This window comes from Aquila chrysaetos, chromosome 2 (genome assembly GCF_900496995.4).
Source record: "Aquila chrysaetos chrysaetos chromosome 2, bAquChr1.4, whole genome shotgun sequence".
NCBI classification, from domain to species: domain Eukaryota; kingdom Metazoa; phylum Chordata; class Aves; order Accipitriformes; family Accipitridae; genus Aquila; species Aquila chrysaetos.
This window is the reverse complement of record NC_044005.1, coordinates 6,250,893-6,267,695: the sequence shown is the minus strand read 5'-3', so window position 1 is coordinate 6,267,695 and position 16,803 is coordinate 6,250,893. Positions and strand designations below refer to the sequence as shown.

General features: G+C 47.3%; 1 long non-coding RNA gene across 1 annotated transcript; it reads right to left on the bottom strand.

Annotated features, from left to right (window-relative positions):
• Positions 1-3,682: 3,682 nt before the first annotated feature.
• On the bottom strand, positions 3,683-16,488 carry LOC115335792. Its single transcript, XR_003921537.2, has 5 exons — positions 15,140-16,488; positions 9,003-9,104; positions 6,226-6,344; positions 5,619-5,716; positions 3,683-3,765 (listed from the first exon to the last, which is right to left on the bottom strand). It is a non-coding gene; the product is annotated as an uncharacterized LOC115335792 (long non-coding RNA).
• Between the last annotated feature and the right edge of the window lie 315 nt (positions 16,489-16,803).

Below are 16,803 nucleotides of genomic sequence, written 5' to 3'. Positions count from 1 at the left end.
AGATGGAGAAAAGGATGCCTTTGCTAGGTATCGTCCTCACGTAAAACCGATATTTTAAGCACAGAAGGAACAAGAGACTAAGACTGGTTTCTCCCCTCTCGGTTACACTGCAGTCGATCATCCCAGTGAAAAACTAGTCTGAGATAAGAGGGAGGCCCCAATCCCCAGATTAGCTCTGACTAGACAGCCCTTGGAGGCCTCTATCTCAGCAAACCAAACATCTCAAAACTCTTAGCAAGGGCTAAGTAATAGGACTCTCACATGAAAAAAAAACCCTGAGTCCAAAACTGTCTTCCATTCCTGTCCTGGCTTGTGGCAACAGCTGAAGGACTTGCTCTTACACTCCTTTGTAAAGTTGCTGTTCCTTCACTGGGGTAATCAGCTGAAATCCTCCAAAAACAAATAATCCCAGGTTCCCCATCCTAAACTCGAACATAGAAACTGCAAGGAGGGAGGCAGTGAGTTATCTGCAGGGAAGGAGAAGAGATGATGATTGAGGAGCTCTGTTGCTAGGATGTTATGAGAAGTGTAATTCTGTCTGGTACAGAGGCAGTTATGAAATGGCTCATCTTTTATGATTATCCTGGTTCATCTCTTATGATTATACTATTAGGGCAAAGAAATGCTGTGTTCCCTTTGCATTTCATATATAGGGAATAAAGAGATGGTCTCTGCTCCATGTTGCTTACAAGAAAAGAAAAAGCAGGTGGCTGCCACCCGTAATATAAAAGGAGCCCTGAGAAAGCAGTGGTTGGCACGATGGGCAGTGAATCCAAAACACATAGCAAGGGGCAAGACTTTCTGATCCCCATCTCACCATTAATTTCCTTCCCACTGGGAGCGAACCCCTACATCCCAATGCATACATTTGTCTTTCCCTCTTCCACCCCTGCTGATCGTTAAATTCAGTTTAGATTAAATGAGGCCAATTAACACTTGTTACTTTTCCTAGGTTCATTTCTGACCAGTCACACTAAAATGAGTGCAGGAAATTGCAGAAATTAAGAGGCACATTGCAATTCCCTGTTTGTAAAATGAAAGCAATTGCTTTCCTTGCTTATTGTAACCCAGCCCGTCAGAGCCAGGGTGATACGTTATCCGGAAACATCCACCTGGGGACTGTGCTTGAGACCCACAGCTGTCACGACGCCTCTGACACTTTATTTTAATCTATTCTAATGTTAATTTTCTAAGCATTTCTTAATTGCATTGGATAATATAATAGGCTATAAATCTTATCAGCAAATCAGACTGACATCAGTTTGTGTTATCATATTACCATGGTTACATTATTATTACAAGTGAACCTTGCGCTCATTACTAACCACAAACAATTCTAGCAAATAACCTAAACTGAAGCAAAATATCTTGGCAGTGTTTCCATTTTTTTGTCAAACAAAACCAATTTCTCTGGATGATGGGTAACTGCGGCATACCTATGATGCATTTTACTCTTCTCAGACTTCTGCAGCCTACATTTATTTCCTCACATTTGTACAGCATCGAAACATTTCCATGCTGTCAACAAGACGCAGAGGCCAAATTCCTTAAACGCAGAACGCGGAGTAGGATCTTTAACACAAACTCACGATATTCAGATGACAGGCACTACCCCAGCCTGTCAAAACATTACTACATTTAGTAGTTATGGCAAAATCTGCTAGTGACTGCTACATTAGGAACCACTGACAACTTGATTAGGTCCCTCGAGGGTCCAGTTTCCCCTCACTCTAATCTGATCTGACTGTGGTCTCCCACCAAAAGACACAGTCCCACCTTCCCTCACCCCCAGTGCCACTGCCCATGTGCCAGGTGAAGGGACAGACTTTTCCCATGGGGTCACTGCGATGATCTGACTCCCCTGATCTGATGTACAGGAGGGGAACACGCGCTGGAACCGGGGAGAATGGCGATGCTGTTCCTTTCCCAGCTCCTGACTGTTAGTTTGGGCATTTCCTACATTTGGCTATTCCTCTGCTGCAGATCATCGTCCCACCAGCTGTGCAGGGACCGTGGCTGGAAAACAGATCGCTATCCTGATCTGAGTTAAAAAACCCTCTTCTTTCCTTTTTGTTAACCCAGATATTTCAACGATCCACTTTTAAGCATGAGCAGTTGCGCTGGCACGACTGAGAAGGCAGACTTGTACAGGAATGAAGAGACAAGAGCAGGAAACCCTCCAGCAAAAACCTCCATCCAGAGGGAATGTGGAAGGAAGGATGGACTGTATGCAAAACAAGAAGTCACCCAGGAGGCCATGGAAGAGGATGCAGACAACAGCTGCTTGTGGGAAAGTGACTTTAGAGCTTCTCCAGACATTCCTGTCAGACCATGAGCCATGCGAAGACATTCGTTTCTTTTTTGCAGGCAGCAGCCCATCTGTTGAGTCAGAGAGAGGACTGGTTTTGAATCACCCATTGCTGCCTCAAATGGTGTGGTGCTCTCTAAGGCCATGAAAGACCCACTTCTGCTTAGCAAAGGAGCCAGAGCGGTGCAGAACCTCTGGAGGGCTGGTGAGCCCCGAGGCCAGCGAGGGATCGCAGTGCTGCTCCAGCAATGCCTACTGCCCGCGTCAGGTGTCAAACTGACAAGGAAGATGGAAAACTTGCTTCTAGTCCCTAGATTAGGGAAGGCGTGGGAGAGGATTGGATGGAAAGGGTGGAAAGCCAGGCAAGATCAGCTCCATTTTTACCTCTGTTTTAAGGATAAGAGGGGGTCTGATAAGGACAACATGGGGAGGAGGAACATGGAGTTAAACAAACCAGTGTCACTCATGATGTTCACAGCTGACAAGAAGCAGAGCTTGAAGCTATCCCCCTCATTGTTCACTGTAAAGAAACTTTACCAGCATTTTAGCAAATCACCTAATACATCATGTCCTAATGCTAACTGATGGGGACTGCATTCCCTCCCCAGGCTCATGGACACTGTTCAAATGAAGTCAGAGCTGGACTGCTGCAAGTGACACTTTCTTTCTCACTTTTTTTTTCCTTTCTCCCTCATCACCAAGCAGATGATGTCAGTTGAGTTCTGCTGCAATTACTTTTGATTTATCCTTACAATATCACGTCTGATGTCCTTGTACTTTGACTCCTTTTCTTCTCTCGGCCTGGATTTCATCTTTACATTTAAAAAAGCCTAACCTTTGGTGACACGGACTTCTGCTTAGTTTAATGCCTTCTGGCACCCATGCTGCCAGTGTTCATCTCAGCACATCAGGCTGGGAAGAGCCCTCACCAGCATGGCCTTTGCAGAGGAATATCTATTCAACTGTGAATAATCAGCCACTGGGAGTGGAAGAATAGAAATGATGGGCTTAAATTACAGCTTGAGATTTAGACAGCCTGGGAAAAATTCCCAACAGAAGGAAGCGGAACAGCCTGAGGAGGAGAAAGCTTCTCCATCGTAAGATGTCTTTGACAAAAGGTTAGGCATGAATATGTCAGGATCGATAAGGACTCTTCAAGGGACAACAAGACACTGAGCATAAGCTCATGCTCTTCAGGTCCCACATTAACGTAGGCTCCAAAGGCAGCCAGTCCAGTAAAGCAAGTCCATGCAAAGGCCAGACCCAGTCCTACCACTGGCTGCCTTCCCTTCTCCTCTCCCTCTGCCTTCAGTACTCAATCTTCCCTAGAGAACCACGCATCCTTGCTTCCCAGGAAAGGGAGTCCCACCGTACCTGCGCTTGGCTACACAGAGATGTCTCCCTCTTGCCATCACCAATACCCCTGATCTAGCCTTCAGAGACCTACCCATGGCAGCCTGCACAGAGAACCACTCACGCTGCTGAGCCCTCCCTTGCTCCTTCACATTGCTAAGACCCTCTGCTCCTCCAGCAAAACCCATCTGTGTTCCCCTCTCAGCTCCACGTGCCCAGCAGCCCCACTCTGCTCCAGCTCTCTGCCGAGGGCAAGGAGGGCAGAACGGGTCTCACCTCCAGCCTTCCTTTTTCCCCCTGTGCTACAGCAGAAGGACATCCACGTAGGGGTAGGGAGGAGGGAGGCAAAGCGCAGCAGGGCAAGAGAGGCAATGCTCTGGCCGGATCTGCAAAACCACGGTAACATTGCTACTATAATTCAGTAAAGCAACAGCTCTCTTGTTATGCAGTGGTGTAGCACCGTTTCAGCCTGTGTGAACACTTACCCCATACAGGGCTAACCTAGCCAGCTAATGTACGGTCGGTAGTGAAGGTATAGCAATAGTGACACCTGCGTGGCCCAAATATTTTGTCCCAAACAGGCTTATATATTTCACGCCCTCCTTGCTAGCTGAATCATTGCGCCTACCTCACCACACATCCATAAACAGCTCAGCTTTCAACCCAGGACCAGAGAGGTTCATGCTCAAAGTAGTAAGCCCTTCCCAGAAGAAAGGACATAATTTGCAGCACAATTTGCATTCAAACTGCCTGCGACGAAGGCGGAGCTGGCTGCAGTTGTGCTCTTTGGATGGCCTTGGGACCCCTCAGCTGAAGCAGGCTACGTGATGGGAGCCTGGAGCTGGGCAGAACTGCTCACGGGGAGGCTTTCCGATCAAGCCTTCCTGCACGCTCTGGGAAGCTGGGCAAGATCAAACTGTGTCCACAACAGGTTTTAGTTCATACAAACCTGACAGTAACATCAAGGACCTGTGGGGTTTTTTTCCTCAGCAAATTCTAACCCTACAGCCTTTAAAGGAGTTCATTTAGTCTCAGCTGATGCTCACTTGGACAAAGGCCCCTTTACGTCAGCTCCACTGCCAGTGAAAAATAGCCCTTCAATATGAATCACAGGCAACCTGCATGTATCTTGTTTGCACCAAACAGCACATTTTATGAAGTGGCTTTTAACTTCTTTCGGATACGGGCAAGCTGAGGTGGGCTAAATAACTCAGCCAAGGTCACAAGGCGTCAGTGGCAGAGGCAGAAGAGATTAGGTGTACCATGCCCTGTCATTTGGGCTCCCCCTTTAAACCAGAAGTCGTCACACCTGTAAAGGAAGAAGGCTCAAAAGATCTTGTGGTAGTATCGGTCTGCTAGGCGGTCCTCAGTGCACCACTTCACTCATCGCTATCTCACCCTCACATTCTTTGCATCTAAGAACTTAATTTTGCAGTTAAGAACTTAACCTAAAATTTTAAGCTTCATCTCCACCCATTGTCTCTCCTGGTTTTCTATACTCAGAGGGTTAACAGGAGTGAGTCTCATTTAGTGTATAACAACAAGTCAAGGAACCACTAAAAATACCCCCAGCGTAAATCTCTTTGCCTGAAATAATTCCCTTTCCACTGTGCTGGGGAGAACAAACACAGACCTCTTGCTGTTGCTTAAGGCACGTGCCTGGAGGAAGGCGAGTTGTCACTGGCTCCAGGCTTTGCATCAGTGAGTCCCATAAAACTTGGAAGGTCAGGTGTGCAGTCATGGAGCCTGTGACACATAAACAGCAGGATCTGAATCGAACAGATAGGGCTCTGGAGAGACTTGCTGTCAGTCTCTAAGCCTTATCTTAAAACCTGAGCTGAGAAACTGCCGCACACAAAAGGCTGGCTTTGAATTCAGGTGCAAACTGACCTGCAATGGTACCTGAATCTCTGTCGTTCTCATTGTTCCACCATTTTTTGAGTATTGAGGCTCTTACCAATGTTGGCTTAAGAGGGAATATCACTTTTAAATCTTCTTTAATGAAGGCTTTGTCCTGGAAGAACACGTTTTCTATCAACCCAGGCATCTGCAAACCTGCAAGAGAAAAGAATGGCATTTCAATTTCCAGAAATTATTGGCCCAAAACTTTAATCTGAATCTCACAGCTGAGCTGTTGATTCAGGGCGTGCTGCATCTTTGCGTTACCATTTGCTGTATTAGCATCAGATGTGCAGACAGGAACATTTTCTTAGAAAAATAGCCTGCAACAGCAAGGCAGCACTGGGGAAGTTAGTTCGTTTCAAAAGATGTTGGCATTGCAAATCAAAGCCTTTCTCTCATATGGCACTGTTAGTCATGGGACAGCACTGCCAGCCCTGTCCCGGGACCGACTCAGCAGCCAGCCTGCCTGTCCCTCCAGACCTGGGAGAGGACACAGAGGAGGGAGGGCTGCATCTGGTTTGTCCGGAGAAAGCCGCTCCAGTCCTGCGATTTTAACTTTGTCTTTCCTTTAAAAGGAAGCCTAGTTTCTGGTAACCATTTTGGTGCCTCTGCAATAGGCTGAAATTGTTGCCCAGAACTGTTCCCGCTTTTCAGATGATTACCTCCAAGTGGCTCTCAGATTCCAACTGTTCATCTCATGCATAATGTATTTCATTTCAAGCCTTTCATCTGTGCATAAGCTTTCCATCTATTTCCATCCTGGTCTCAGACACTCTTTTACCTGTAAAGCAGGAAAAGTTGCTATTTCCCCCCTTCTTTCTGGAGTCTCATTTTTCTCAAACACTGCTTGCCAGTTCCAGCTCTTGTGCCACCAAAACACTATTTCAGGGGATGAGGTTCATATCCATCCTCTTGTTGCAGACTTTTGGGGACACCTCCTTTCCAGCAGCATCTACGCTGGCTGAAAAGCTCACTGCCTGCGGCTACTCTCTGTTCCCTGCTGTGGGTGACAGAGCAGCCAGCTGTGTTCCTGTGATCACTCCCTAACCCACGTCACCCACGGGAAGCCAGCTTAGCTCATCCTCACCCACTCCTTTTAACCAAACTGACTTCGGGGGCTCTCACAACAAGGAGAAGCTGGAAACGAGGAGCAGCACAGCAGCCACCAAAAGAGGATATCAGAAGGCCTGCAGTGTGCCTCTCCACTTGGACCAGCAAACCAGCGTCACACTTCGACATCCCGGTATTGCCGTGCTGCCTTGAGATCACCGATGGAAACTGCAGGACAGCTGAACTTCTCTAGGAGTTGTGCCGGGGCGCCGTGTTAAATGTCCATAACTCCCCGTGCTCTCTTCATAATCACCTGGTGGCCAGGGACAAGTCATTTAGATGATTTGGAATAGCAATGAGAGCACATTTAGAGAAACAAGCCTTCAAAGCAGGAATGCAGAGCTCAGCAGTCAAACATCCAGCAGTATCTGGATGCCACTTCTTTTCCAAATCCTTTCAGATGCAGCCTAAGGGGTTAGTATTGACTTTAAAAGCCAGGGGCCCTGATTCAACAAAAACAGCTAAGCACTTAATAACATTAAGCACATGCTCAAGTCTCTTCCTATTCAACAAAGCACTTAAGCACATACTTCACCCCTCTTAGATGGCCCAGAACCAAAACACTGGGTTCTCAGAATTTCTTCAACCTTTATTTAATTTTGGAGGAGGGACAGGAATTTGAACCTTGATCCATGTTTTGCAAAGGGTCCCTATTTGCAAGTGAGTCAGACTCCAGCTCCAGACCTACACACCCAAATGCTGGCACATTCATGTTTTGGATTGGGATCTGAATTTTTCAGCCTGCGCCTCACTCTGATCTATGCTTCATTCTATGTTCATTGAAGAGATTGAACTGCAGGCAGGGAGCTGTTAAACCACGTTTCTGTGCAAGGTTTAAACTGATGATACTTTCCCCAACTCCACCTAACTGAGATGCAAAACTGAGTCACCACCTCAGTGTATAGGGCGCAGATGCTCAGCCTGGGAGTGTGCAGGATTTGCACAGCTCCTCCAATTTAGCTGCTCTTCCAAAAACTGAAACCCACCACAGCCCAGCTCCATAGCCCACCTCCCAGAGTCATGTGAAATCCGCAGCCTTTGGTTATTATTAAAATGTCATATAACATTCACTTAGTGGTTGCAGAGGGAAAGTGCAAAGGGAGCGAGCCCGGCGTGCTGTGAGCCCGCCGGGGGATGCAGCCGAGGAAGGGGACTGACAGCCAAGAGGGAGAGCCTTGATCTGCCTCCGAGCTGTTGTTTCAAGCTGAGGCAAACGTCACCACATTGCTTTGCGCACATTTCCAAATGTCGCTGATTCCTCCAACACCTTCTCCCCGTGCCCCCCCCCCCTTTTTTGTTTTAAATTTTGATTTGTTTATAAAAAAAGCTGAGATCCTCCAGAGGGAAGCAGCAGGCATCAGGGAAAGTAGCAAACAAATAAAGAAATCAAAACAAAAACAGCTGGGCCATGTGGCTAAATCCGAGCCCGCTTCGCATCTCGCACCAGCGCCAGTCGCATCTCAGTGCGTGGAGCTCAACTCTTCTCCTCTCTTGCTTTGGCAAGGGAGCTCCAGGGCTGCTGGCAGGGCAGAATATACCTACAAAATAAAAGGCCAGGCTTGTTCCAGGGAGACTGAAAACAAATAGACTGCCAGTTGTCTGAGTGAGCAGGGCAAGTGGTACTCAGACCCCTAAGGCAGCAGGAGGAGGTGAGAGCCCTCCCATAAGCATTACCAGTTACCTGGAGGAGGAAGAAAATAAACCTGGTTAAAAAGAAAAGGCAGAATTCAAATAGCCGCATCATGGGCCTGCCGGGAAGAGCATCACTGGAGGGTTTGCTTATTAAATGGTTGCCAGAGGGACAAGAGGAGGAAGGAGCATCCAGCCAAGGGCTATAGGGCCCATAAGGAGGCTGTCACTTGGAGCAACAAAAGGCCCAGGGAACCAGCTGGCCCTTCCTTGCTGGTCACGGCAGCGAGAACACCGGGAAAGTCAGAGCAGCTGGAGGGACTGGTTCACTCAGGCTTCCCTCCATGGCTGCTGGGGACCGATAGACATCCAAACAGCTCTTGTGCTTCCCAGGCAGCTAGACCCAAGGGGAGACAGGCACAAAGACTAAACATGAGACCACTAATGAGGAGAGGCAGGCATGACAACTGCCTTGCGGGCAATAACTGCCTTAAACCTGCCCTGTTAATTGGCTTTCCACTATACCTGCTCTGAACAAAGGCACGTGGGCTGGAGACACCGAGCGTCCTTCAACTGGGTGGCAGATAAAGAGGCTGCAGTAAATGCCCCGTCTTACCGCGAGGGGAGCGGAGATGGGGAGACCTGCCTGAGCTAAGACACGGAGATGAGAACAGAGCTGGCACACGCACACGAATCTTACTAGTCACCATCTGGCGCTACTGCCGCAAGATCAGGCTCCTTCACACCACTGGATGACACGCTGGAACAGGGATTCCTCCTGGGGAAGATCAGACTTGGAGAACTTGAAGAAAAAAAAAAAAAAAAGAAAATTAACAACTCCTTGCAGCCCAGCAGCACTTTGAGAACTTGTCATGCTCAGCTGGGCTCAGCCGTGTTGCTGGGAAGCGGTGCTGTCAGCCACCTCTCTGCATCGGCGGTGGCGATGCCAAGGTGCACTGGTTCGGCAGATCATTTCCCAGCCTTTGGAAATGGATGACGTCCTGGTGCGACGAGCTCTCAGAATTACCCCACTGCATTGCAAGAGACAAACACAGCGCCCTGCATCGTTGTGATGAGGCAAGAATTTTATCTTTCATGGACATGAAGGCACTAACCACAGCATATTTGAGAGGGCCACAGTGTTGGGAAGGACTGGATGGCAAGTGTTGGTACAATAACAAGGGTTTGGCTCCTGGGTGTCACTCACTGCCCTACATGCCATTCCCTGTCCTCTCCCGTCCTGCTCTGAAGCCAAAGCAAGATAAAAGGTGGGGAGAGGATGGACCCAGCCCAAGAACCACATCCAGACCGTAGGGTGCTGGCTGGATTGTGCTAGTCTGCTCAGACCTTCCCCACCACTCCCCAGATCACAGGTCATTTCCAATTAGGGGCACCAACCCTAAATGTGGGTGCAACCCCGGGTTTACCACAGCAGGGGTGTTGCCAGCACTTCCAGCTTAATGCGCAAAGCCCCGATGATCAACACTGGCTTAGCCGAGAAGCAGAGGAAAAGCTCCAAAGGCTGTTACACTCTCTTGTCTTTCCCAACCACTCCCAGCAGCTTATCCAGGCAACCTTTTAACTAAAGTGACCACAAAACATCTTTCATTCTTGTCCCCTAGCACGTACACTGGCTTATTTTCTATCCTACGATTGCCGAGACCATCGGAAACCTGCAGCCCTTGGAGAGCACGCGATGGCTGCAGCAGCCACCCTGGGAGATTTATGAGGGCAGCAAGCTCTTGGTTTCCCTGGTCACCCTCAGAGGATTTACAGCCCCATGCGTTGAGAATGAACAAAGACCTGCTGTTCCTCATCAGAGACCTTATGATTCTGTCTGTGAGGAGGAGGCTTCAAACATAGATAACCTTTGCAAGGAGAAATAGCCATTCCTGGACGTAACATGAGAGATAGGCAGAAAGAAAAGCATCCGCAGTGCTCTGGGAAATCTCAGAAAATGAAGCTGGGAGTTTGCGTTATTTGTAAGGGTGGAGAAGAAAGGTTAGTCGTGGGGCAGCGCGAGGAGGAAAGGAGGTCGGTAGCAGGGTTTGTTCATGTAAATTTGGCTTCTGGGCCGATTTCCTCTTGGATGTGACACAATTAAAAGTTGCTTCTGCACAGGACTTAAGTTCCAGCTTCTTCTTCTATCTACAGAGCACACGGTGCCTTGAGGTCTGCACCAGTAGTCTTGGACTCCCGTTTTGAGCAGGATACGCTTTTTGACATGCAGATACAATGCACCTATGGGCAGTTTTTGGAGTACAAGGGCTGATAAACTTTCAAAGGCTTCGCTGGAGCCTGTGCACTTTGCCCCTCCATCTGTGCTGGGGCTCTGATCTTCCTGAAATCAAGAAGAGCACTTCCAGCAATACTTTCTAAAAGACCGTGCTACACGGCCGTGACCTGTATGGTTTTCCTCTCAGCTTGTTACCCAGTCTTAAACGACTGGCATGAGACTTGCACTCAGCCGAAATACTTGATTCCGCTAATGGATCTGACCATGAATCCCACACAGCTGTTTACTGTACCCTTTGTATTGGAGCCATCAATGAGGGAGGAAGGACGGTAAACAGTAATTACTATGCAGATTTCAAAGAGAAGTGCATCTGTGCCTTTGGTTTCTGCTTTGTTTGGTGACATCTTCACAGGACAAAGTGGAGTTTTTTTCCTTAACCCTTAAATGAGCAGGGGAAGGATGAATTTGTTGTGATACTAATTGTCATATGCATTAAAAAAAAAAAAACAACAACAAAACTAACAACAAACAGTAACACCATTCCCTGGGACTGAAGATGCTGCATCTCAGTAAGTGGCTTCCTGGAGGAATATATCCACAAAGGAGCAAATTCCCATTCTAATTAGAAGGGAATCTCTGAGACAAGCTTTTCCATGAAGGAAACAAAAAGGCAGAGCTGACACATCTAATGCATATATTAACACTAAAGACATGGAAATTAATTGGATTTATTACTAGTCACAGCTGCAAAGATGGCTCATTTCTAAGTTTATTTTACAGAAAGTGGCGGGAGGAGTGGGATTTAATAGTCATCTCAGTTAAGGTAATGAGCCAAAACTAATGGTCTCTTCTTGTTTAGAGAGGCCCCAGTTCAGTGGAGCACCTAAGCATGTGTGCAGCTCTCTCCGTGGTTTCCAGGGGATGCTTTGCATCTGCTGGAGTGTTTGTTGATGAGTAGGATGCTTACAGACGCTTACGGTCTGAGAGGGAGAGGAAGCATTTTTCTGAATGGCAGTCAAAATCAATGGGATGATCAGTTAGGATCATCCCATGTTACCATTTCTGTCCAGAAGAGAGGAAATAACTTTCCAGAGAAAAAAAAGACAATGAGAAACTCAGCGTCTTAAGGAGTTCCCTGCTGTCTTTAAGTTCTTAGTGTGAAAACAACAAAATCTCTCCCTGCACTTGCAGGTGATGAAATGTAACAGAGGGTCCGGCAGGACTCACGCCCTATGCACAGGGCACAGCTGGGACAGAGGTGACGGCATAAATACAGTGAAATTAATTGCATTTCAATTATAAATCAAAACTAAGTAAATCCAGCCTGCCTACAAATGTTTTTCAGCCGTTCCAGAAAGACGGCTGGATCCTGCAAGAAGGCTAGTCGCTGGAAGGACTGGGGCTGGGCTTTCTGCAGTGACCAAGCTGCAGAAGGAACATCATTCCTTTTTTTCCTTTTTTCCTCTCTCCCTCTCCTGACTGCAGGGTCTCATGCCCTCCCTAGCCCAGCAGAGCACAGTCTTTTTCTTTTTTTTCCCCAGGTTAGTTTTCTGCTATTTTAACAAGCCGAAGCAGCTTTCTAAGGGGTTGGGTCCATTCCAAAAGAAAGCCATAGCTACCTTGTGATGGCTCCAGCAGGTACACCACTGAGATGGGAAGCCAGGAGCCCAGCTGCAGCTCAATACCGGCACCAATGTCCCTAAATCACAGCCTCTCTCATGTTTTCCAGGCCACGTCACTTGAAAGGATGCTGAAAAGGTGCCCAAAGGAGCTTTCAGAGATCCCTCCTCTCCTGTGGATGAAGAAAAACAGAAGGTGTTCGATGGGAAAACTGACTGTGGAAGTGGCAAGATGGGTGTCATTTGCAAAGTACTTATCTCGCCTCTCCATAAGAGGGTTTGAAGGATTTTGGTAGCTTCCTTCCCAAATTGGAAACCAATTTTCTGAGGCAAAGACAGGCTGCCTTAGGAAGGGAGGTGTTAGACTAACAACAAAAGGGAAAGGTGCAAAGAGTGGACAAATGGAAACTCATTTAGCACATAATGAAGGTGCTGAGAACAAAATTAATCAAAGCAAAGAAGGAAGTGGAGAGAAATTCTTTCATCACCTATCCACCAAAGGTAGGTCCTGGCTAATAAATGGGAATCACTGTTGTACAGGCAAAAATTTGGCCCAGCTGGAAAGATGGAAACCTGGTGGGAAGCTGATTGGAGTGTTAAAATCATGGCTTTTAGGGAGGCTGAAGTACGGACAAGATGGAGAACTGTTAGAAATAGGATCACGAGCATCCAGGTCATTGGACTCAGTAGTAAATTAATCTGAAAATTGACGGCTCAATCATCTAAAATAGAAAGCACAAAATAGACCAACCAGTATCTGCAGTGGAGCACAAAATCAAACCTGGGAACCATGTGAACATCTCCCTGAGCAGCTGCCAAAGGCAAGGAGGGGAAAAGGGCCAGATTGTCACGGGGAAACTTCAAATGGAGCAAATTCTGCAGGAAAGCTGCCTGCAGCACTGAAACAGCCTCCGTATTTGTAAAGATGATGGTGATTATTTCCTATCTCAAAAGAACTCATACATCCAACAGGGGAGAATTAGACCTTTTTTCTTGGCAGATACAGAGAATTTGATCACAGGACTAAAAACGCACAGTAGCTTAGGTAGGAAGTGATTGCCACCTGAAAACATATGTTATGTGCAGACAGGATAAAATCAAACCCAGTAAGATATTGCCTTGCTGCTCTCCCAGGCTGCTGTTACAAACCTGAAAACAATCATGAGCCAAATCAGTTCAGAGAAAGAATTTAAACAGGAAAAAAAAAAAAAACCAAAAAAAAAAACCAAAAAAACCAAAAAACCCCAAAACAAACCCAAAGAATGATAATTGGGGAATATTGAAGAATATTTCTCTATACTGACCAAAAGGCAAAATACAACAACCAAGAGACTATTACAGTGGTTAAAACAACAACCCCTTCTTCACCAAGAGGAGAATAGAAATACCATTTATGAAACAAATGGGGAACAGGGAAGCCGAAGGCAGTGAATTCAAATCAGAAGGTAGGATCTATAGATCATCCATATGGGAAACAAACGGGCACAAGAAGCAGGAGACAGCCAAGAGAATTAGGGCAATTGCAGCATATTTTTTTTTAAAGTACAGGGAAACTTCTTGTTTTCCATGCGGAGAGAAATAACCCTGCAGAAAAGGCAGCAATGTAAAAGCAACATTTTTGGTGTGTGTCCCTTGAAAACAGCCAGATGGTAAGGTTAGATCATATGGGGCTGATGACATACTTTTCACTCCAGTGGTAACTAGGGTGATCATTAGACAGAGCCTAGATATTTTTAAATAAATAGGTTTGTACAACATGCAGCTAGGCAGAACTGTCTATGCTGGGCTTTTACCTTGAAATTTCCCATTGCTGCTTTGTTGACACGAGCAACGCTGGGAGTTTCTGCACAGAGGCATGGCCAAAAAGTATGTTAGGTAAGAATGGGTAATGCAACACCTAAAACACTGGGAGTAGCCTTACGGTAAACCTCTCCCATATCTTCACTGGTAGATACGAGTCAGTTCTCCCATTGGCAAACAGATCTTTCCCGTTCTCATAAAGAGCGGTGGAGTTTGCCTCCTGGATCCCGGAGATTAAATCTCACAAGGAGCCCGTGCTGTTGTTGCTGGACGCTGCCCTCGGAGCAGCAAGGAGGACCAGGGCATTGGGTGGGACAGGATCTCGCTGACACTCCCTTACAGCTCCTGGGCTTGGGATTCGCTGTGGGATCAGTGTTTGCCTTTCCAGCTGGACACTCCCAAACCCACTTCATCTGGGTTTGTTAGCAAAGATCGTTTATTGCAAAGCCGGTTTAGAAACTCCATGTAAATAATCCTCAGCCTCTTCCCTGTTATTTAGCAGAGCTGCAGCCCTCCAGGGAGCTCCCAAAACATCCTCAGAGTTGCCGGAAAGGCAGAATTAGTCACTGAAACCTCTCACTGATGGAGACAGATCCAGGCGAAGGGTGAGCCCAGGGCAGCTCGGTGAGCATATGGCCGGGCTCGCTTCCAGAACAAGGCACCGCTCTGCTCTCCACCTCCCTGACCAAGCCCGTGCTGACCACCTTCCCGTGCACGCAGGCAGATCCTCTTTTCAAGATGGGGGGACTGATGCTTCACGGCACTGCTGTGTGATGGTGGCCATCCTGCTATCGTCCCACAAAGCCGTCCCCATTTCCACTGCAGCTGCATGGAAATCAGCCTATGTAAACGTATCCCATGGGCCACTGTTGGCTCCACAGTCAATAGCTGAGCCGCCCCACTCATGGGACACGTGCAGAGGCATGTGCCAGTTGGTATCTTCAACTTCCAGTGTCTTAAGAAAGAAGCAAATCTATGGAGAGCGGCACAGGTCTTCTGTATTTGTGCAGCCGTGGTGAGACAAGTCTCTAAACGATGTCCATACACACCCACCTCCACTTTCCCAGAAAACGCCTGTTACACCACTACAAAAAAAATCCCCTCGTTTATTAACTATTAATGAAAGCATTCTCCCAAGAGGTGGGAAGGAACGGGAAAGCCGATGAGCCCAACCCAGCTTACCAGAGCCAGAGATGTGGGGTGTGCAGTGCCAAGCAGCGATTGATGCAACGTGAGCGGTCCTGAGCCAGTAAACAGAAAAGACCTGGCCCGGTGAAAGACAAGCCTAAATCCCATGGGTGTACAGCTAGGGGCTGGCCAAAAACTTTAGGACAAAAAGCAAAGAGCAAAGCTACGTACCTTGAGTCCACCATGAACCCCACCATGCTCATGGGTGCTGCTGGCTACAGTATATCAGTTCTTATTAATATGGACTGTTATTTAGCAAGAGAACAAGTCAATGGAATAATATACTCCAGATTCATTACTGTCAGCTCACTCAGAATTATGTGTATTAATGACCAGATTATATCTGTTTATATAATACAAATTACCATAGAGTGAGTGCAGGCATTGAAACGCTCCTTGTCTGTTTGACACACATAAATAATGGAGGAGCTCACGCTGCATTTGGTACACATGACTAACCTTTTATCCCTGGCACCCCGGTGCAGGCTGGAGAAATGACTCGGGTTTCAAATTCCTCGCTCCAGCTGTCATTAGCCTCGCAAAGTGTTAGCGAATCGGCGGCTAATTGATGTCCTTGTTGGACATTATTTTATTAGTCAGGCCTGGTGAGCATCAAGTGGAATTTTAATGCCCTTCTATCCTTGGGCCCGCGTGGCCGTAAGTATTAAGGCTTGTAAATAATTAACTGCACTCTAAGAGTTCTAGGAAGGGGCAAATAAGTTATTCTGTGGGTTCGGGCTGCTCCAGCTGGCCCTGGTGTTGCGACCAACATAGGCTCCTGGCAGAGATGAGCTGAGCTCTCCGCGGGGTGGAAAAAACAGCCCAGACCTCGGTGGTTTATCAACCAGTTCTGGGGTTCACGTCGTCCTTGGGTGTGGATGGTCCTCAGGGAAGCTGCCGTGGTGAAAAAGGAGAACCAGGAGTTTGCAAATAGCCTTGAGAGAAGGTTCAAATGAAGGCTCAAGGGATAAAGCTGCCCGGTGCTTGTTGCTGCACCAAAAATACATCATTGCATCAAGCTGTCCCCAACATGTGGTGAGGAATAAAGGATTTTCACAACCCGCTGTGAGCTTCTGGCTTGTCTGAAAACCCACGTGCCGGGTCACGGAGGGGTTGGGGCTTAATGGCTGTGTCGCTCATCAGTCGGGGCACCGAGCGGCAAACCCATGCTGGTCCTGAGCGCCTTTCAGCAGCAAGACCGCAGCTGGGGCACCCAGGGTGAAATCAAACCCCTCCGCGAGTGCGGGGAGGAAGGTTTCACTTTGACAGTCTGCAGGCAGAGCACGTTGCTTTGAAAATACTAGCCTCTTTGCTTCTACTTTTTGCTTTAAAACTGGGTTAAATAGCCTGAAAATGAGCACAGATTTATAAATCAAGGACAAAAAATATTTTTGCTCGGGTTGAAATGAAATTTTGAGAATATTTTCCTGTTTAAAATTTCGTCCAATTTTTTTTCTTTTTGTTTTTTAACAGCACTGGGAAGTCCTCTGTAAACCCAGACCTCCCAAGCTCACAGCCGGGCGGATGTCCTCAGTACCATCCCCTGCTCATCTCTTGGGAATTCTCCCCTTCCTTTCCCTCCTCTAGCCATCTCCCTGTAACCTCTCTGTGGCAGGAATCATCTCCTCCTACATGAGTATTCTGCATTTGTTCTCAAA